Below are 22,887 nucleotides of genomic sequence, written 5' to 3'. Positions count from 1 at the left end.
TGTCCTGATTCCCTCCTCTTGAAAGAGTTCAAGATGTAGGCAGGAGGAAATACAGATGAAGGAAGACTGTTTCAGAGTTTACCTGAGTGAGGGATGAAAAAGTGAAGATATTGATTAACTCGTGCGTAAGGGATTAGGACAGTAAAGGGATGAGCTTGAGTAGAAAGTCGTGTGCGGCGAGGCCGCGGGAGGGGGTGAGGCATGCAGTTAACAAGTACAGAAGAGCAGTCAGCGTGAAAATATTGATAGAAGATAGAAAGAGAGGCAACATCGCGATGGAATTTAAGAAGTAGAAGACTATCAGAAAGAGGAACAGAGCAGATGAGACGAAGAGCCTTAGACTCTACTCTGTCCAAGAGAGCTGTGTGAGTGAAGCCTCCTCACACATGAGATGCATACTCCATACCAGGGCGGACAAGGCCCCTGTATATGGATAGCAACTGTGCGGGGGAGAAGAACTGGTGGAGACGATACTGAACGCCCAAACTCGAAGAAGCTGATTTAGTGAGAAAAGGTATGTGAAATTTCCAGTTAAAATATTGAGTTAGGGATAGACCGACAATGTTTAATGTTGAAGGTGACAGCTGCGTGTTGTTGAAGAATAGGGAGAGATGTTTGGAAGATTGTGTCGAGTTGATAGGTGAAGAAATTGGGTTTTTGAGGCATTAAGGGACACAAGATTCCTTTTACCCCAATATGAAATGATTGCAAGGTCTGAGGTCACGCGTTCTGCAGCCTCCAATCTGGAGTCTTATAATTCCTATTCAGATGGTTGAATAATGCAGAGTGGAGTCGTCAGCGTATGAGTGGGTAAGACAGTTTGTTATGGAAAGAAGATCTTTGATGAATAACAGGAAGATAGTGGGTGATAGGACAGCGCCCTGTGGAATACTGCTGTTAATAAATTTAGGGAAAGAACCATGACTGAGTACCACAGCAGATATAGAAAAGCCGGAAAGGAAACTGGAGATAAAGGAACAGAGAGAAGGATAGAATCTGAAAGAGAGCAGTTTAGAAAGCAAAGAGTTGTGCCAGACTCTATCGAAAGCTTTCGATATGTCTAGCGCAACTGAGAAAGTTTCACCGAAACGGCTAAGAGAGGATGATCAAGAGTCAGTTAAGAGAGCAAGAAGATCGCCAGTTGAACGCCCCTTGCGGAACCCATACTGGCGATCAGATAGAAGGTGAGAGGTGGAAAGGTGCTTTTGAATCTTCAGCTTAAGGATTGATTCAAAAGCCAAATGAGGAATATAATAGGTGTTTTCCCCCACCTGTGCATGATTTACCCTCTCAATAAATTCCTCATCCAGTTGATCTTCAATTATTTGGTCATACCTGTCCAGTAGATCCTCCTGTCTTTTATGTGTTTTTTCGAATTCGAATTCAGCCGATTCAGGGCTAATTAAAAGTTAGTAAAAAGGTCGGGTGACCTTCCAGGGAAGTCAGACCCAATATTGAACGTCACTATATCTAACAGTTTTGGCATAATTTTCCAGCACAAAGGCTTCTTCAATTAGTGACCTGTTCCGCCTTAATAACAATAATATCCAGATTTCAAAAAATTGAAATGTCAGGTATCTCTGAATTAAGTGTGGGCTGAATACAGACATTGGTGACCATGCCGACTCTAGCATCATATGGTTTATTCATAAATTTGGCAGGTATATTATCGTAAGGGATTAAACTACCTTGAACTCACAGGAAGTTAATCCCCTTTAGCTTAATGAGGCTTCTCACTATTTGTGGGTAGTAGTCTGTACCAATGAGAAGGTCTATCTTTTCTATGTGATCAGTTAGAGTAGGACTGAAAGACTTATCAGTTGATTTTGTGAGCAGTTTAGGCAGTTTCCCACACCGTCTACTGTTAGGGGGCTGGGTTGAGTTTCCCTTACTGTTGCTTCTAATCCAATGTATTTCCAGCCAGTTTCAATGGTAAATAATTTTCATTTATTTCCATCTCACTGACGAAACCTGAAAGTTGTAAATTAGTAGTACCACTTTTCATTAATTTTAGGTGTTCTACCATACTTTGGGATATAAATGTTATTTGGGAGCCTTGGTCATAGCGAGCCCTAGCCTGGATTTAAATTTTGTTCGTCATCACAGTGACTGTTCCCACTGGAAGGTCAGTGGAAACGTCATAACTATCTGTGGGAGTGGCTGAAAAAAATGAGAGTTGATGCTCTTGGTATTATTATCACACATTATGGTGAACGCCATATTTGTAGCTCGAATTTTTTTCTTAATTAAATTTACATTGATCAGATTGGTGCTTGCAGGTGCATCGACCACACCATCCTGACTTTTCGAATCCCTTGACCTGGTTGGGGAGGTCGAGATAATTGTCGCAGTTTTTAGTCAAGTGTGTTCAGCCACATAAAATGCAACTTAATCGGAGAGCTGATTCATTCTTAGCAGGCAATAATTTTGCTAACTGAGTTTATGAATCACGGCTGGATGGATTACCGGAAGTTCCTTGAGTATGATAGATCTTAGCACTGGCTTTACTTGGGATGGTTCTATCTTTAGTGACCATTGGTTTTGCCCCCTCCTCAGATTTAAGATCAGGGTCTTTAGACTCCGAATGAATTATATAACTTTGAGAAGTGGATCTCTGATATCCTGTAAGTTAGGGTAATCTTCATCAGTTTTCCGTTGTATCATCACCGTCTTGCTGGGTAATTTTTTCCATCAATACTGGGGAGATGAGTCTACTAGAACTGTCTAAATAGCATCCAAAGTTCTCTAGCTTCATGAGGGTACACTCTATTTGGGCCCGAAATTCTAACAATGAGCTTACATTTTGACTGGGAGATTTGATGTGCATTAACTGCAATGCAAACTCATTTCGCTTCCTTTTGGGATTATTATAGGTGTTTGAATAATTTCATAGCATTTGCAAAACTATCATCCTCAAGACTAAACCCGTCAATAAGCCTTTTGGCTTTAACCCGGCAGCGTCGGCGGTACCCATTTTTGGGCTCCCGCAAGTCGGTCCCCTGAAACGGCGGACCCCGTTTGGGGTCGGCTCAAAACTCCTAATTCGAGCTAATTGTAGACGCTGGCGGCATAGAGCAACCCGCCACGCATGGCCTGGGTCAATGTGGTGGGTGAGTGGTCTTGAGGTGGGCTAATTTGTCATAGGTGGCACTGTAAGGTCATGACAGACTAAATTAGCTATCCATACAGTAATCTTTCGTCAAATTCTCTAAAGTAGACAACAAGCGACTCTCGGCTAGATGCCACGCGTCACGAGACTGTTTATTTTGTAACAAACACCACCCAAAAAGAATGGAGTTTGAGTAAAAGTAAATATTTTTAACGGCTTTATGGTTATGAGAGGAGTACTCTGATGTACGTTCCATGCTCTTTTCATAGTCTCAAAATGCAGTGTAAGGTTGACGTTTCTCGGCCACTTCTCGGCTGTCCCATAGCCCAAGCCCACGGGTTAAGTGCTCACTTCAGAGAGTTGAGTTTGTTTACGGGGCTCAGTTCTGGTCTAGTATCGACAATAACGGAGAATCTATCTGCAAAATAATCCCACTCTGAAAATTTCCAGTCGAACCCGGTAATTAAGTTTTGGGTAGATCCAAAACTTGTTTCAAACTCACTTAAGGTTCTGACTCCAAAACCAAGGATGAATTAATTTGAGTTAAGATCTAAAAGAGATATTCTTCTAATGTAGCCTTTTCCATGATGACTTTACTTAATTCTTATTCATCCTGTATTTCATCACAAAGGGAATCATATAATTGCCCAAAAGCTGTTCATTGGTTTTCTATCAGGCGGCTCCGAGTCTTTAATTGTGTTTGATCCACGCTAAGACTCTGGAGTTTTTGAGTAATTTTGTCACAAAGAGTTGCGCAGTCAGCCTTGTGGCCTGCAGTTTTCCTTCTGGTAGACATACTGAATTAAACTGAAGAATAACACGCCCGAAAGAGGAAAGCACATGAGCGAACCGATCAACGACAAGGGAGGTAAATATTACCAAATTTCAAAAATGCTTAATTTAATTTAGCTGTTCACTGCTCATAATGAAATTTAATTGCCCCTCTAGTTTTGTACCAAATGTGGTGTCTGCTTTCCCACGTTGGATGAACACCGTCCACGACCCGTAGAGCCACAGGGTAAGTCTTCCCACCTAAATGAATAATTTTTCCCTTAAGTCTTTTAGTCAGTTTTTTTTTGTTGGCATTATTCATGATTCCATTAAAGACTTCATGGTCGACACAACGTGGATGGTTGGTTGGATATACTCTCTTCTCAATGGTGCGCGGAACACATGTGGCACCACAAGATTTGATTGTCTCATGAATCTCAAATAGGACAGCTGACGGCCATTCCCCATCTGTCTCGGCGTTAATATCATTGCCCTCACCATGACAATCACCAAGTGGTACCCTGGTTTCACTACTTCCCGGAACTGGGGATACTCAAAAAAATGTATCAGCCTGGGCCCCGCCACAGCGAATCAATTCCATGTTCACAAACGGTAAAGGTTCCGTTCGGGACCTAAGAGTGTAACAGCTGACAAGGGAATGCCATATATAGGCCACTTGGAAATATGGGCAGGTTGTTAACACTAGACTTTCTGCAATGGTCGGGAGAAACGAATAAGGCCGTATCCGGTTCGAAGGACCAGTTGCTGAAAACTTTAATGGGTTTCAAAGAACAATAACTATAAATGCAGAACGCTTACCTCAGCCCTTGCAGTCATTTCCGATTGGGGCAGAAGGAACCTGATATCCTTCAGTGCCTCAAAAACTCAATTTCTCCACCTATCAACTCGACACAGTCTTCCTAACACATATTCCCTATTCTTCGACAACACTCAGCTATCACCTTCTTCTACATTAAACATCCTATGTCTATCCTTAACTCAAAATCGGCTGTAGTAGGTAGGAGGACACCTACCGAAATGGGCGCAAGCCACTCCCGGTGAGGTATGTATGGGAAGTGAGGAGGGTGCTGAAGCTCTTCAAAGACCCTTCCCATGTCCTCACTAACCGTTTCCCTATTGTCTCATCAACACCAGAGAGTAGTTCAGCATGATCTCTAAAGACAGATCCTCACTCTATCCACACCACACTACATTCACACAACATACACACCTTTTCCCAAAATTCAAATTTCAAAATGGCGTACCAAAACACTGCCTCGGATCCCCCGCTTTAGAGGGGACCACAAAATCCCCCAGGGAGGACTCCCCTTCTGGCTGCCGACCCGAGAGGTGTCTTGATAACTCCTCGAACCTCTTTCTTCTCAATTTCTGCAACATTCGCGGTCTTCGTTCTAATTTTCATTCTGTGGAACGTCATCTCTCTTCCTCTAAACCTCGCCTTCTCTTCCTCACCGAAACACAGGTTTCTGAGGCTACTGACAGCAATCTCTACTCTGTTCCCTCCTATTATCTCTATCCTAAATTTCAATCCAAAGCTGGATGTTGCGCCCACGTGCGCAACGACATCACTTGCTCTCGTGCCAACAACCTTGATTCTTCAGAATTTTCCACCATCTGGGTAAGACTTCATTGTCATTCTATTACTAAATACATCTGTGATGTTTATCTCTCACCTAATTCTACTAACTATGTAAAATTCTTTGACTATTTGAACTCTAAAGTGGAGCACATCTTGACCCACTCTCCCTTCGCTGAAATCTCCATCCTACTAGATTTCTATGTTCACCACCAGCTTTGGCTTTCATCCTCTTTCACTGACCAGCTTGGTGAACAAGCCTACAACTTTGCTATCCTCAACGATCTAGAGCAGTTGGTCCAGCACCCTACACGTATTCCCGACTGTCATGGAGACAGGCCCAACATTCTAGACCTCTTCCTTACCTCAAACCCTTCTGCTTATTCTGTCAAACTGTTCTCTCCGTTGGGCTCCTCCGATAACAATCTTATTTCTGTATCCTGTCGTATCACTACTGTACACCTTCTGGACCCATGAAAGAGGCGATGCTTCTAGCATTTTGCTTCAGCTCGGTGGGACGACCTGAGGATGTACTTTTCCGATTTTCCGTGGAATGATTATTGCTTCCAGGATAGAGACCCCTCTGTGTGTGCTCAGCGCATCACAGAGGTGATTGTCTCTGGAATGGAGGCATACATTCCACGTACTTTCTCTACTCCTCACGCTAAAAAAAACCTTGGTTTAATCACGCTTGTTCTCGTGCTGTCAATGATAGAGAGGTAGCTCACAAAAGGTACCAGAGCCTTTAAACTAATGCTAACTATGAACTTTATATTTCTGGCAGGAATCGTGCCAAATCTATTCTCCGAGTAACCAAAAACTCTTTCATTAATAGAAAATGCCAAAACCTTGCTTTCTCTAACTCTTCCCGTGACTTTTGGCATCTAGCCAAAAACATCTTCTCCAACTTCACTTCTTCATCTTTTCCTCCACTCCTCAGTCCTGACGGCAACACTGCCGTCTCATCTATCTCTAAGGCTGAACTCTTCTCTCAAACTTTTTTTTATAAACTCCACTCTGGACGATTCTGGGCATATTCCTCCTACTCATCCCCCCTCTGACTCCTTTATGCCTGTTATAAAGATTCTTCAAAATGATGTTTTCTATGCACTCTTTGGCCTCAATCCTCAGAAGGCTTATGGACCTGATGGAGTGCCTCCTATTGTCCTTAAAAACTGTGCCTCCGTGCTGTTACCCTGCCTGGTCAAACTCTGTCGTCTCTGCCTGTCAACATCTACCTTTCCTTCATGCTGGAAGTATGCCTTCGTACAGCCTGTGCCTAAGAATGGTGACCGCTCCAATCCCTCAAACTACCGTCCTATAGCTTTACTTTCTTGCCTATCTAAAACTTTTAAATCAATCCTTAACCGGAAGATTCAAAAACACCTTTCCACTTTTGACCTTCTATCATTAACGCCAGTATGGGTTCCACAGGGGGCGTTCTACTGGTGATCGCCTTGCCTTCCTAACTGACTCTTGGTCATCCTCTGCCATTAGCCGGGTCTGGCACAAATCTTTGCTTTCCAAACTACCCTCCTACGGTTTCTATCCTTCTCTCTGTACCTTCATCTCCAGTTTCCTTTCTGACCGTTCTATTTCTGCTGTGGTAGACGGCCACTGTTCTTCCCCTAAACCTATTAACAGTGGTGTCCCACTGGGTTCTTTCCTATCTCCCACTCTTTTTCTGTTGTTCGTTGATAATCTTCCTTCCAAAACGAACTATCCTATCCATTCTTACGCCGATGACTCCACTCTGCATTACTCAACTTCTTTTAATAGAAGACCCACCCTACATGAACTTAACGATTCAAGGCCGGAGGCAACATAACGCTTAGCCTCAGACCTTACTATTATTTCCGATTGGAGCAAGAGGAACCTGGTGTCCTTTAACGCCTCAAAAACACAGTTTTTCCATCTATCCACTCGACACAATCTTCCAAACAACTATCCCCTATCCTTTGACAACACTCAGCTATCACCTTCCTCAACACTAAACATCCTCGGTCTATCCTTAACTCAAAATCTCAACTGGAAACTTCATATCTCATCTCTTACTAAATCAGCTTGCTCGAGGCTGGGCGTTCTATACCGTCTCCGCCAGTTCTTCTGCCCCGCACATTTGCTATCCATTTACAGGGGCCTTGTCCGCCCTCGTATGGAGTATGCATCTCATGTGTGGGGGTGGTCCACTCACACAGCTCTCCTTGACAGAGTGGAGTCAAAGACTCTTCGTCTCATCAGCTCTCCTCCTCATACTGATAGTCTTCTACCTCTCAAATTCCGCCGCCATGTTGCCTCCCTTTCCATCTTCTATCAATATTTTCATACTGACTGCTCTTCTGAACTTGCTAACTGCATGCCTCCCCCCCTCCCGCGGCCCCGCTGCACACAACTTTCTACTCATGCTCATCCCTATACTGTCCAAACCCCTTATGCAAAAGTCAACCAGCATCTTCACTCTTTCATCCCTCACGCTGGTAAACTTTGGAACAATCTTCTTTCATCTGTATTTCCTCCTGCCTACGACTTGAACTCTTTCAAGAGGAGGGTATCAGGACACCTCTCCTCCCGAAATTGACCTCTCTTTTTGGACACTCCTTTGACCTCTGTTCGGGAGCAGTGAGTAGCGGGCTTTTTTTTTTATTTACACCCTTGAACTGTCTCCTTAGCTGTAAAAAAAAAATCTGCAACATTCGTGGTCTTCGTCCTAATCTTCAATCTGTGGAACACTAACTCTCCTCCTCTAAACCTCACTTTCTCTTTCTCACCGAATCACATGTTTCTAACAGCAATTTCTACACTGTTCCCTTTTACTATCTCTATCCTAAATTTCAATCCAAGGCTGGATGTTGCGACTACGTGCGCAACGACATTACTTGCTCTTGTGCCCACGACCTTGACTCTTCAGAATTTTCCACCATCTGGCTAAGACTTCATTGTCATTCTATTACTAAATACATCTATGCTGTTTATCTCTCATCTAACTCTACTAACAATGTAAAATTCTTTGACTACTTGTACTATTTGAACTCTAAAGTGGAGCACATCTTGACCCACTTTCCCTTTGCTGAAATCTCCATCTTGGGAGATTTCAATGTTCACCACATGCTTTGGCTTTCATCATCTTTCACTGACCAGCCTGGTGAACAAGCCTACAACTTTGCTCTCCTCAACGATTTAGAGCAGTTGGTTCAGTACCCTACACGATTCCCGACCGTCTTGGAGACAGGCCCAACATACTAGACCTCTTCCTTACCTCTAACCCTTCTGCTAACTCTGTCAAACTGTTCTCTCCGTTGGGCTCCCCCGATCACAAAAAAAACTTCACATCTCTTCTCTCACTAAATCAGCTTCCTCGAAGTTGAGCGTTATGTACCGTCTCCGCCAGTTCTTTTCCCTCGCACAGTTGCTTTTCATATTCAGGGGCCTTGTTCGTCCTCTTATGGAGTATGCACCTCACGTGTGGGGGGATCCAATCACACAGCTCTTTTGGACAGAGTAGAAGCTAAGGCTCTTCGTCTCATCAACTCCCCTCCTCTAGCTGATAGTCTTTTACCTCTTAAACTCCGCCGCCATGTTGCATCTCTTTATATCTGCTAACCATATTTTCACGCTGACTGCTCTTCTGAACTTGCTAACTGCATGCCTTTTCCCCTCCCGCGGCCCCGCAGCACACGACTTTCTACTCAAGTTCATCCCTTTCCTGTCCAAAATCCCTTATGCAAGAGTTAACCAGCATCTTTACTCTGTCATCCCCTACGCTGATTAACTCTGGAACAATCTTCGTTTATCTGTATCGTACCTACGACTTGAACTCTTTCAAGAGGAGGGTATCCTCCCGAACTTGACCTCTCATTTGGCCACTCCTCTTAACTCTCTTTTTAATAGGAGCAGTGATTTGCGGGGTTTTTTTTCATTAATGTTTTTTTTTTTTTAATGTTGAGTTGTTTCCTTTACTGTATAAAAAATGCTTGGATACGGATTTGGTGACATGCTTCAAATTCTAATAAACAATTCCCAACCCCATCTACCACTAAATAACAATACTTACGTGATCTCGATGTGGTAGACCAAAGTTGAGCGGTACAAAAATCGGATACGTAGTATGTAAAGGGAATTCGATGATATATCAATCGCCCGAAAACCACAAGGGAAAATTAAATCAATATACTTAGATCTGGATAGATAGAACGGGTGAAGCTTTGGAAGATTGCAAGCCAGCAGTTCGGGTCCCTGTAGATCCTCTCGGGTCATGGACAGTGTAATTTATTAATGCTACATTGAGTTTTGTACTGAAATTTATGTGCATATGTACAACAAAAATTACCCATGATGGTTGTGGACAGGCGAGTCAGTAGAGAAATTTAGATGTAGACATGTCGGTGCCTGGTTGAATAGAAAGCTTTGGGCGTGTCTGTGTACGTGGAGTCACTTACGGAGAGGCTTTGCTTTAGAGCTCCGACATGTAACGTCACTTCTTACCACTTCGGAGAGACGTCACTGGTATTAAATTTCTCCAATTATTTGATTTGCCATCACAAATTTATTTGAATTATAATAATCTTATTGTTAAAAGACCCCAAAATTAGTAACATATCTCTAATGACATATGAGATATAACGGGATATAAATTTTACAAACAGATTTCCGTCAACAGCTAAATACATTGACATAAAGTAAACCATTAGGGGAGGCGATGCCTGGGTGGTTAGCGCGCAGGCGCGATGTCCAGGAGGGCCCGGGTTCGCGTCCCATCCGCCGCCACAAGATGGATTTTTTCAGTCACCGCCGAGTGTTCTAAGCGTACACACATAGTGTCCTAAAGACCACCTATCAACCCAGACTCTATATTCTCTCTAAAATAAGCATCAAATATGAGCTCTGGGGGACAGCATGATCCAATCAAAATGGCCCCAGTATAAATACTTGTCTACACAACGGGCTGGGGCCAAGGATCAGGCCCGCCAAGAAAGCCTACCGGCGCCGTAGGCAGAACGTAAAAAAAGAATTATAAATACCATTGCCCCGACATGTGCGGTACTCCTAGGCTACGTTGGAGGCCGGCGCATGTCACCGGTTATCCTAGTAAGGAAGGAGTTTTGTCCCTTGTGCACAAAAAGCAATGTGTGTCGTACTCATTCTGTTGGTATGGACGATAATAAATCATGTCGAAAAGGTACATAGGAACATAAGAACATAAGGAGTCTGCAAGAGGCCGGTTGGCCTATATAAGGCAGCTTAACTAACGGGGTAATACACTCGGGGTCGCGTCGCTTCAATGACTTACCGATTCCACTCCCGACGGTCCCCCGAGCAAGCTCCCACCCAACTGCCCTATCCATCCCAGGTCCCTTCTGATCGATCTACTTACCCGAGTATTGAGTTGCGTGGGCGTCCCTTGGTTTCCTCTAATCAGGTTAGTATTGTGTAGAAACATCTCTATGAGCAGGAATGACGTTCGGGAGGCGTGCAACGTGTCCATACATCCGGAGTTAGCGCTTTCGGATCAGGCCTCTATTCAGTTTTATCGCGTAGTAGCTTGTTGGGCACGAACTCATTCCAACGATACCCCATGATCCTGCGGAGGTATTTAATACCAAAAACATGGACACACCTCTCCAAGTCACTAATCAGTCTCCATGTTTCACAGCCATACTGTAAGACAGGGAGCATAAGTGACTTTAAAGATTCGAATCTTTGTCCGCCTGCATAGATATCAACATCGGCATATGCTCATGTTCAACGAGCATGCTCCCACGCAGCTGCCTTACCCATTTCAGAATCCGGCGACTTGCCCCAGCCATGAGTTAGGTGGGTATCCCCTTGATCTCCTCCACTCAGAGTTGTCTCGTACAATAACAACCCTGTGAGCAAGATCGGCGTCCGGAAGGAGTGTCGCGTGCGCATGTAGCCGGAGTTGGCGTTTACGAACTAAGCTGGTAACCGGTGTACCAGTCTGACTTTCCCCCCGACCAATCCCCCCCCCCCGGGAAAAGTGTCCTAGGATCATTTTCCCGAGGGGGAAGAGTAACCCAGGATACCATTTCCCTCTTTGGGCTACAATATCCCCCTTTCCTATATTTCTTCCTCTGGGCTGAATTTCCCCCTCCCCTTAATGTAGTAATTGTGGAGCAGTTAGTGGTTCGGCAGTTAGTGGTTGTACAGTCGGGCAGTCAGTGGTGGTGGGAGCGCTTTTGAGCAGTTAGTGTAGAACTACACGACTATACGTGGAGCAGTTGGTGGTTCGGCAGAGAGGGCAGCCGCCACTTCCGCCAGTCATTGTGTCGGTACACTTGGGCAGTCAGTGGTGGTGGGAGCACTGTGGAGCAGTTAGTGGAGGACTATACGACGTGAATTATGGAGGATACCAAGTATAATGAAATATGGAATTATCTGAAGTATGGGAAATACCCTGAAGGTGCAAATAAGGAAAAAAAGCGTGACATCAGGAAAAAAAGTGGACCATTTCTTGTGTAGAATGAGGAATTATATAAACCAAAGAGTGGAACTGAAAACATGCCGAAAAAAGTTGTGTTGAATAAAGATAAAGAAAGGCTAATTCAAGCTTGTCATGATAATCCAGTATCAGGAGGACACTTTGGAAGAGACAAAACGTTCAATAAAATATCACAAAAATATTACTGGAAAGGCATGAAAGATGATGTATCGAAGTTTATTAGTAAGTGTGACAGATGTCAGAGAAATTCTAATAAACCACCAATGCAAGCCCCTGAACTGCATCCAGTTCCAGTTCCCAGTGGTGTTTGGAAACAGGTGGGGATGGACCTTGTTGGGCCACTCCCAAAATCTAAAAATGGAAATCAGTATATTTGTGGTTTGACTGACTATTTTACTAAATGGCCAATTGCTGAAGCAATACCACGTAAATCTGCTGCTGAAGTGGCCAGTGTTCTGATTCGGGCTATCTGCACATATGGAGGTTTTGAAACACTAATAACTGATCAAGGTCGTGAGTATGTGAATCATCTGAATGATATAATTTGTGATAAACTTAAAATAGATCATAGAATTGCATCTGCATTGCATCAGCAGAATGCATTTGAATGTATTTCAGTATTCATCTATGAATCATATATATGAAACACAAAATTCAGGGTTGTATTATTTCAACAATTTGTATTTACTAAACAGGAACGTTTCAACCAGACACTGGAACGTGCTATTGCAAAATTTGTAAATGAAAACCACGATGACTGGGACCACCACTTGGATGGAATCCTGTTTGCCTACCGTACTGCGCAACATGACAGCATGAAACTCACCCCATTCTATGTTATGTTTGGACGTCATCCTATACTACCCGTTGATATGGACTTCAATGCTGCAGGTAATGCAAGTGCCATTGACAACACTACAACTGTGGACACAATAAGAGACCTTACAAAAGAAATAGTTGATAGGCAGCATTTAGCCCACAACGCGGTACAGACTAACATAGAAAAGGCCCAGAAAAGACAAAAGCAATATTATGATGCAAAACATACATGTCACACTAATGAAATGAGAGTAGGACAGCTTGTATTAATGAAGAACAGTAAAAATGTTCACAGAATGGGTGGAAAACTTGAGAACAAATGGTTGGGCCCGTATGAGATTGTCAGATGTTTAGATAAAGGTAGAGTTAAGTTGAAAAACTTGCAGTCAGGAAAGACACTTAAAAACACTTATCATTCTGTAAATTTGAAGATATATAATTCTGCTGATGAAAATGATACATGTGGAGTGGTGTCAGAGGTAGCTGTAACTCTGTCTGAGAAGGAAAAAGAATGTTTAAGGTGTTTTGTGGACCAAGATGTAATCGAATCAACAGTGATGTGTACTTATCAGAAATTATCAGAAGATATGATTGAATGCAGACCAGAAAAGGTGCCTGGAATTTTTTTTATCCATGAGAAATGTCTTACAGGGTTTGAAATGTTACTTTGATGAAGATGCATAGGTACTTCTGCAAAATGTACTAAAAATGAAAGAGATTCATGCTATTGGGTCTTGAATTTGTAAAATAAGTGCAGTTGTATCGTCAAGAAAAACTTGTATTTAGATATATTTATTAACTTAAGAAAAATTTAGATAGTTTTATTTATTTATAAGTTTTCAAACATTTGCAGTTACACTTTAGATAGATTACGTTTTTATTTAAAGTATATAATTTTTTTATTAAATTTTAAATCATATTGATATATTAAATTGGGAAATTTTAGTATAAATTAATGTAGATCATTCAAAATTCTAGAAAATTAGACTAGAAATAGTTCCCCCCCTTCCCCCCCTGAACTGGGGGGAAAGGGAAAAAATTCTGTGGACGGAATAATTAGTTCAAGTTGGTCATTCCGTCATTAAATAGCAACATGGTCATTCCTACGATAGTCATTAGTGGGCCTTTTTTACCAACATCAACATCCCCGGAAGCCTTTAACTATTCCATCCATGTCTCACAGCATTACAATAAGACAGGGAAGACAGCACAGCAAAATATCGAGTCATTCTACCTTTCTAATATAATATAAAATAAGACACACTAGTATCGACAATTTTCCATAAATAATAGTCTAATCTGTTCTGTAATAAATGTCTCTTGCTGCATTGACATTGTTTGTTTTTACGCTATCAAGGTACGTGAAACTTTTGGTGACCTCAACGTCCTCCACACGTATGTAATACAATATCAAGATTTTTGGTAAAAGACCTGAAGGGAGGACTTTTCGCCTCGTGCAGCACTTTGAGATCCATTTCCTACGCATGCCCTTTCCCCTGAGGAGAAGGTGATCTCTCTTCCCCTCCTCCACATTAGATCCATTCACACGACTCACACTTCATGCGACTTCAATGTTGCTAGGCACTGACATAGTTAGCTATGAACTAGTGCATGGTCATAGACATAGTGGAGTTCTGATTGACACACCTTCTCCTCCTGAACTGAAGTACCTGGAAAACATTGATTGCTCCCCTAGCAGGCTAGAGAGACAGAGCAGCACGGCTGGATAATAAGGCCGGATGCCAGGCATTTGACCATACATCGTAAGTACTCGTTAGATGACCTTTCTTTTTTGCATGTTTTTTTTGGTGTTTTTTTTTTTGTTTTTGTTTTTGTAGTTGCTGTGTCTTTAGAATGTTGTCAGAAAATGTTGAAATACGAAGAGGAATGGCTGAAAGCTATATGCCGAGCCATCTGCTCAGGCTGAAAACAGGAGTATGCATCAATATAACCTTCAATCAAGATTCAGCTCCTCCAGTCCTGCAAAATCAAATGAAAAACAAACATCAAACTACCAAAGGCAAAGAAGGTAGAAAAAGGGGAATATAGGAGATAAGAATTGGATCATAGGGGAGGTTGAGATTCATTTGTCATTGATAAGGTAACCTCCGACTTGCTTCTTCTTCCTCAAAGACGCTCCGCTCGAGCTTCAGGTTCTCTCGATCCGTATGTATCCGAATTGATAACTGCTTGTGTCGGATATGGGCAGGGCGAGGCTGAGGCTTAACTTTGTACTACTTTGAGCAGCTGACCACTGACTGGGGGCTCACTTGACACTGCACTGATTAGGTGTGGCTCTCAAAAAAGGAGGTGAGCCATGATTAATGGATTTGATGCAGTGTGGGGTGGCAAAATCTTGAAACCTGGTACCATTCCGAAAATGAATGAAATCTACCTGGAAAGAAAAGGAAGGAAAAGGGAGAGGACAGCTGGACTGCAGCATTATATATTGTTCAGTGTGCTGGTAACGTGCTAGTCAATGTACTCAATGTGCTGCTGATGCGAGCTGCTGAAGCTGCTGAAAGAATGAGAAGTGTGAGTTCACACCTGGTGAATGAGACTATATCCCGTCGCCCGCGCTCTCGCGGGAGGAGTGTCGACGTGAGTTTTGACAAGGATGAAAGCAAGCCGCGTCGATGACAAGAAAGCGTTAGATTCAGTGCTTCGCGAGACACTTTTACGTTCGGCCTGTTGCACCGGTTGGCTATTTTGATAGGGTCTGCTGGTTGGTCCCAGCTCGTTCGTGGTGCAGGCAAGTGTTTAAAGTGGTGCCATCTTGTTTGGCTCATTCTGCCCCCTACTCTCATACCCGGAACTCATCTTTGCTCCACTGTAAAGTGTTTCGCTTGAGTTCGGGTTGATAGATGTTCTTCAGGAAATCATGTAGGTACTTTTGAGCCACTCGGCGGTGGGCGATGGGAGAGAGTTGAACAAGGTGTTCTCCAGGATACCGCGCTCGCACGCTGACCAATCAGCTACCTCTGTGACGTGTGTGAGGGTCTTGTTCAGTTTCTTTCCTGTGAACGCGGACAAGACAAGGTTGTGACCTTGCCTCATCGACTTTCAACTCTTGTATCGACTGGGTACTAGGGAGAGATGTGGACCCAAGTTAATGTGGATCATCCACAGTCACATTCCTTGTTTTGCCGATGTTGCAGTAATCCTTGCGGAGTCCCTGGGGGTTCTGATGATGGCTCTCGAGGCACTTCACGAGGAGGCGAAAACTTTGGAACATCGTCTCCAGGGCCAAGAAAAAGGTACAAGTGTTTGGAGGCTACTAGATGAAACAGAACAGTCTGTTCATGCCTGTGGCGAGGACATTGATATCTTGTAAAATTTCACATAACATCGAGGTTTACATCAGAACAACGGTGGGTCTCGCCAGGAAGTCTTACGGCTGACTGGCTTGACCCACGGTGTTATGAACTCGCGTAGCATGAGCATATACCAATGTCGATAACTGTGCATTATTATTATTATTATTATTATTATTATTATTATCATCATCATCATCATCATCATCATCATCATCATCATTATTATTATTATTATTATTATTATTATTATTATTATTATTATTATTATTATTATTATTATAGGCCAAGAATGTCAGCCCCTCTGGAGAGTTCATGGAGCCTTCTTGTCATCGACATAGGCTTCAAGCATCCCTTGTCAAAACTCACGTCGACACTCCCCTAGAGCGCGAGGCGCTAGGATACGGTCAGTCTACCCAGGTGTGAACTCACACTTCTCATGTTTCAGCAGCTTCAGCAGCTGGCTGCGAATTCGCATCAGCATTACATTGACTAGCACCTTAACTAGCACACTGAGCAGGATAATACCACTATAGCTGCTGCAGTCCTGACGGTCTCCTTTCCTTTTCCAGGTAGAGACGATCAATCTCCTTTTTCATTCACGAGGAATGGTACCAGATTTCTATATGCCACTCAACACTGCAATCAGTCCGCAAATCATGGCCTCACCCTCACCTTAGAGCAGCCATCTGCAACTCAGCAAGTGGAGGCTGCCCAGTTGGAGGGTCAGCCATGAGCATATGCTTAAAGTACTCAGCTTAACGAGCCCTCTGCCTACCCATGTCCGACACAAGGCAGCTATCAACTTTTCGGATACCGCTCACCTGAGAGGGAAGCTCGGAGCGGAGCGTCTTTGAGGCTCAGGAAGCAAGTCGGAGGTTACTCGCATTTTAATGACCCTTTTTCAGCGAGATTCCGAAAATCCACTCCTATATCTCCGGCATTCTACAATGCACCCCTTTGCAGCTTGGAGAGTTTCATGTTTGAAGGTGTTCAACATTTATACAGGGACCTCAAGGGTGCAGAGCATATTGAACCGATTTTTTTTTTGTTTCTGCATACTCCTGAGCATATAGCAGGTGTTTCAGCCTCTCGAGATGGAACACAGTATTCTTGTATTTCGAGATTCTTCTTGACCTGACAACAGGCCTATGATCAAGTCCAAATAACACAGCACTACAAAAAAAAAAAAACATGCAGTTCAGAAAGATCATCTAACGAGTACTTACGATGATGTGGTCAGTCTCCGGCATTGCTATACCTTATCCAGCCGTGCAGCTCTGGTCTCTAGTACGAAGAGCCTGCAATTATCAATCTCCTGGAGCTTACACAGTTCAGGAGGAGAGTTGTGTGTTTTCCAGGTACCAGAACCAATAAGGGTCTCAAAGGGGGGAACATTGGCCTTAGGAAAAAGCAAGTCGCCTAAATAAATAAAAATATTAACTCTGTTCTTAAATAATTGCAGGTTTTCAACTTTAACATCATGTGGAAGCTGGTTCCACAATTTAGTTATACATGGAACAAAGCTTCTAAAAAATGGGAAAGTACTACAACATAAATCTGAAAATGCCAAATCATTGAGATTTGAAGCAAATCTAGTGAAATGAGACTGAAGAAAAGATGGAGGAAGTTTATGCTGTAAAGGATGGTTTTGATTATTAAAGATCTTATACAACAGAGTAAGAAATCCGACAATGCGGCAATGTTCAAGATTATTATCTAGATTAGGTAGCAAAAACTTGATCTGATTAAATGCCCGGTTCAAGAGCTTTATATGGGAGTCTGCATCAGAGAGGAAAACAGGGGAGCAGTACTCACAATGTGGTAATAAAAATAAATAAAAGTAATTCAATACAACGCTGCCGTTAGAAAACATATTTTTGCGCTTGCGAAGAAGACCAATTTTCTGAGAGTTTGATGAAGCAATAGAACACAAGTGAGACTCAAATGTTAAATTAGAGTCTAACGTCACCCCAAATAGTTTTAAAGTCTTACAATTCTTAATCACGGAATTGTTAAAGACAATATCAGGGTGGCTAGGAAGAAGAGACCTGGATCTGCTAATAATGAGATCCTGGGATTTCAAAGGATTCAACTTCATCCCCCACTGAGTACACCAAGAATGAATTCTGGAGACAGTGTAGAAACACAAATATCCGAATTTTCAATTTGCTTGTGATCCAAGTCTTACTCTATGGATGATGAGACAGGGACACTAAATAGAGACTTGGAGAATAGGAGTCATACTTTTGGTATTAGATATCTACTCAGAATCATGCTATATCGCTGGAATGACTTTGTGACAAAACGGCGACTACTCCGTGAGACTGATTCGACATATATTACCCCAAATAGTCCGCCAACGCAATCTCCGGCTACACGGGCATGTGGCACTCTACACAGACGCAGACATAGCTTGTAGATGCTCGCTGAACGCGAACCTGCGTCCTTCTGGACGCGGCGCCGGCATACTAACGACGCAGCCACACCCTACCCAATATGTTTATGTGTGTGTGTGTGTGTCTGTGTGTATATATATATATATATATATATATATATATATATATATATATATATATATATATATATATCTATATATATAAATATATATATATATATATATATATATATATATATATATATATATATATATATATATTCCTGTTACCCACAAGTTACACTCAGACTTGTATTTAATGCGAACAAAACCATACGATCCTTCTTCCACACCAAAGATAAGATACCTTTACTACTAGAGTCTTCTGTGATTTACAAGTACACGTGTGACAGCTGCCAGGCGTCATATATAGGTAAAACAGAGACATCTAAAAACACGTATTCACGAACACTTCGGAAAATCAGCCCGGACGGGCAACTGAATCATCCACCCATCCCACAGCGCTATAAGAGAGCACGCCCACACACAAGACCACCCTCTGTCCTGGACAGAGCTCGGTTTAGAGCTGACTTGGCCATACTGGAAACCTTACACACACACCTTAACACTGTTGGGGATAACTCCACATCAGTGGAACTGCTGTGCCTTTAAGCTAAAGGTACTAATATTAGTATTGTAATATTTGTAATTATTTTCTTTTTCTTTAGCTGTTTCCTCAACCCACTGTTTTTAGTTTAGCGTTGTTTATTTCACTTTGAACTTGTGTTTTATAATGTTTCAATGGTTTCCTTTTATTTCCCCATTTTGGGTACTTTTATGCTCCCCCTCGTCTTTTACGTTATTTTATAATTCATTTCTTTGTTTTCTTTACTTTTTTAAATATTGTTTTATGCTTCTATTTTTACTCCCCTTTATGGGTCACTTTTATGCTTTCACGTGTTTTAACGTTTTTCTTTCATAAGGCATCTGCTTGTTTTATATTAGTAATAATTTTTATGTAGTGTTGCTTTATCATGTTCAATAATGTTTTAAGTTATCTGACACACTGTATGCATGTCTTAGGTCTGAAGATGGAACATGTTTCTTCCGAAACGTCACCGAATTATTTAAGGATTCAAATGTCAGCAGATATGTTTCTACCAGCCCTGGTACTTCTTTTCATAATACGACTGCGCTTTACAAGCCGACATCCTTTATCATATATATATATATATATATATATATATATATATATATATATATATATATATATATATATATATATATATATATATATATATATATATATATATATATATATATACACAATGGTATCTAATCCTCATTTGACTTACACAGTAAAAAGAAACAATATCTTACCTCCAAGACTTAGGAAGGCAAGGACCGTAACGTAAACCACACCTTCCATGACTCGCTGAAGAAAACTGAATATCGCTTTTATGTCCTTCACCAAACCAAAGGTGTTTATTGATCGAGTTAAGACGTGGAAAATATTGAGAGACACTGTCTATTCCAATGACATACAACTGCTATCATCAAAGAACTGTCTAAATCGAAACATAAATACATAAAAACCGAAAAGAATGGAAAGAAATGCCAGACTTAATTAGATTTTTTCATCTAAGAAAATTAAGAAAAAGTTCAGAATGGGAATCTACGTCCAGTATTCCATTAGATGCATCTAATTATTGGCAACACGTTACTGACTTTATTTCATATATATATATATATATATATATATATATATATATATATATATATATATATATATATATATATATATATATATATATATATATGGAGTAGGTCGGAAAACACCTACCGAACGGGCGCAAGCCACTCCCGGTGAGGTATATATGGGAAGTGAGGAGGGTGCTGAAGCCCTCCATAGACCCTTCCCATTATCTCACTAACCGTTTCCCTATTGTCTCATCTACACCAGAGAGTAGTTCAGCATGCTCTCTAAAGACAGATCCTCTCTCTTTCTACACCACACTACATTCACACAACACACACACCCTTTCCCAAAATTCAAAATTCAAAATGGCGTTCAACAACAGTGCCAGGGAGTCCCCGCCTGTGGGGAGGGGGGCATAAATTCCCCCAGGCAGGACTCCTTTTCTGGCTGCCGATCTGAGAGGTGTCTTGATAACTCATCGAGCCTTTCTCTTCTCAATTTCTGCAACATTCGCGCCTTCGTTCTAATTTTCATTATGTGGAACACCATCTCTCCTCCTCTAAACCTCACCTTCTCTTCCTCACCGAAACACAGGTTTCTGAAGCTACTGACAGCAATCTCTATTCTGTTCCCTCCTACTATCTCTATCTTAAATTTAAACCCAAAGCTGGATGTTGCGTCTACGTGCGCAACGACATCACTTGTGCTCGTGGCAAGACCTTGACTCTTCTGAATTTTCCACCAACTGGCTAAGACTTCATTGGCATTTTGTTACTAAATACATCTGTGCTGTTTATCTCTCATCTAACTCTACTGAATATGTAAAATTCTTTGACTATATGAACTCTAAAGTGGAGCACATCTTGACTCACTCTCCCTTCGCTGAAATCTCCATCTTGGGAGATTTTAATGTTCACCACCAGCTTTGGCTTTCATCCTCATTCACTTACCAGCCTGGTGAACAAGCTTAAAACTTTGCTCTCCTCAACGATCTAGAGCAGTTGGTTCAGCTCCCTACACGTATCCCCGACCGTCTTTTTTTTTTTTTTTTTTACAACAAAGGAGGCAGCTCAAGGGCACACAAAAAAAGGAAACAATAATAAAAAAGAGCCCACTACTCGCTGCTCCTAAAAAAGAAACAAAAGAGGTGGCCGAAAGGAAGATCAAATACGTAAGGAGAGGTGTCCTGATACCCTCCTCTTGAAAGAGTTCAAGTCGTAGGCAGGAGGAAATACAGATGAAGGAAGATTGTTCCAGAGTTTACCAGCGTGAGGGATGAAAGAGTGAAGTTGCTGGTTAACTCTTGCATAAGGGGTTTGGACAGTATAGGGATGAGCATGAGTAGAAAGTCGAGTGCAGCGGGGCCGCGGGAGGGGGGGAGGCATGCAGTTAGCAAGTTCAGAAGAGCAGTCAGCGTGGAAATATCGATAGAAGATAGAAAGAGAGGCAACATTGCGGCGGAATTTAAGAGGTAGAAGACTATCAGTATGAGGAGGAGAGCTGATGAGATGAAGAGCCTTAGCCTCCACTCTGTCCAGAAGAGCTGTGTGAGTGGAGCCCCCCCACAGATGAGATGCATACTCCATACGAGGGCGGACAAGGCCCCTGTATATGGACAGCAACTGTGCAGGGGAGAAGAACTGGCGGAGACGATACAGAACGCCCAGCCTCGAGGAAGCTGATTTAGTAAGAGATGAGATATGAAGTTTCCAGTTGAGATTTTGAGTTAAGGATAGACCGAGGATGTTTAGTGTTGAGGAAGGTGATAGCTGGATGTTGTCAAAGAATAGGGGATAGTTGTTTGGAAGATTGTGTCGAGTGGATAGGTGGAGAAACTGTGTTTTTGAGGCGTTGAAGGACACCAGGTTCTTCTTGCCCCAATCGGAAATAATGGTAAGGTCTGAGGCTAAGCGTTCTGCAGCCTCCAGCCTTGAGTCGTTAAGTTCCTGAAGGGTGGGTCTTCTATTAAAAGAAGTTGAGTAATGCAGAGTGGAATCATCGGCGTAGGAATGGATAGGACAGTTTGTTTTGGAAAGAAGATCATCAATGAACAACAGAAAAAGAGTGGGAGATAGGACAGAACCCTGTGGGACACCACTGTTAATAGATTTAGGGGAAGAACAGTGACCGTCTACCACGGCAGAAATAGAACGGTCAGAAAGGAAACTGGAGATAAAGGTACAGAGAGAAGGATAGAAACCGTAGAAGGGTAGTTTAGAAAGCAAAGATTTGTGCCAGACCCTATCAAAAGCTTTTGATATGTCTAGCGCAATAGCAAAAGTTTCACCGAAACGGCTAAGAGAGGATGACCAAGAGTCAGTTAAGAATGCTAGGAGATCACCAGTAGAACGCCCCTTGCGGAACCCATACTGGCGATCAGATAGAAGGTCAGAAGTGGAAAGGTGCTTTTGAATCTTCCGGTTAAGGATTGATTCAAAAGATTTAGATAGACAAGAAAGTATAGCTATAGGACGGTAGTTTGAGGGATTGGAGCGGTCACCCTTCTTAGGTACAGGCTGTATGAAGGCATACTTCCAGCAAGAAGGAAAGGTAGATGTTGACAGGCAGAGGCGAAAGAGTTTGACCAGGCAGGGTGACAGCACGGAGGCACAGTTTTTAAGGACAATAGGAGGCACTCCATCAGGTCCATAAGCCTTCTGAGGATTGAGGCCAGAGAGGGCATAGAAAACATCATTTTGAAGAATCTTTATAACAGGCATAAAGGAGTCAGAGGGGGGATGAGT

General features: G+C 42.3%; 1 long non-coding RNA gene across 1 annotated transcript in view; it reads right to left on the bottom strand.

The window, feature by feature from the left end:
• The window catches only part of LOC126986758 (uncharacterized), a 100,304-nt gene extending 80,438 nt beyond the window's left edge, over nt 1-19,866 (bottom strand). The window contains exon 1 of the long non-coding RNA XR_007739933.1: nt 19,825-19,866. This is a non-coding gene — a long non-coding RNA (uncharacterized LOC126986758). The remainder of the gene's footprint in view (nt 1-19,824) is intronic.
• Between the last annotated feature and the right edge of the window lie 3,021 nt (nt 19,867-22,887).

This window comes from Eriocheir sinensis, chromosome 62 (genome assembly GCF_024679095.1).
Source record: "Eriocheir sinensis breed Jianghai 21 chromosome 62, ASM2467909v1, whole genome shotgun sequence".
NCBI classification, from domain to species: Eukaryota; Metazoa; Arthropoda; class Malacostraca; order Decapoda; family Varunidae; genus Eriocheir; species Eriocheir sinensis.
This window is presented reverse-complemented; position numbering and strand designations above follow the sequence as displayed.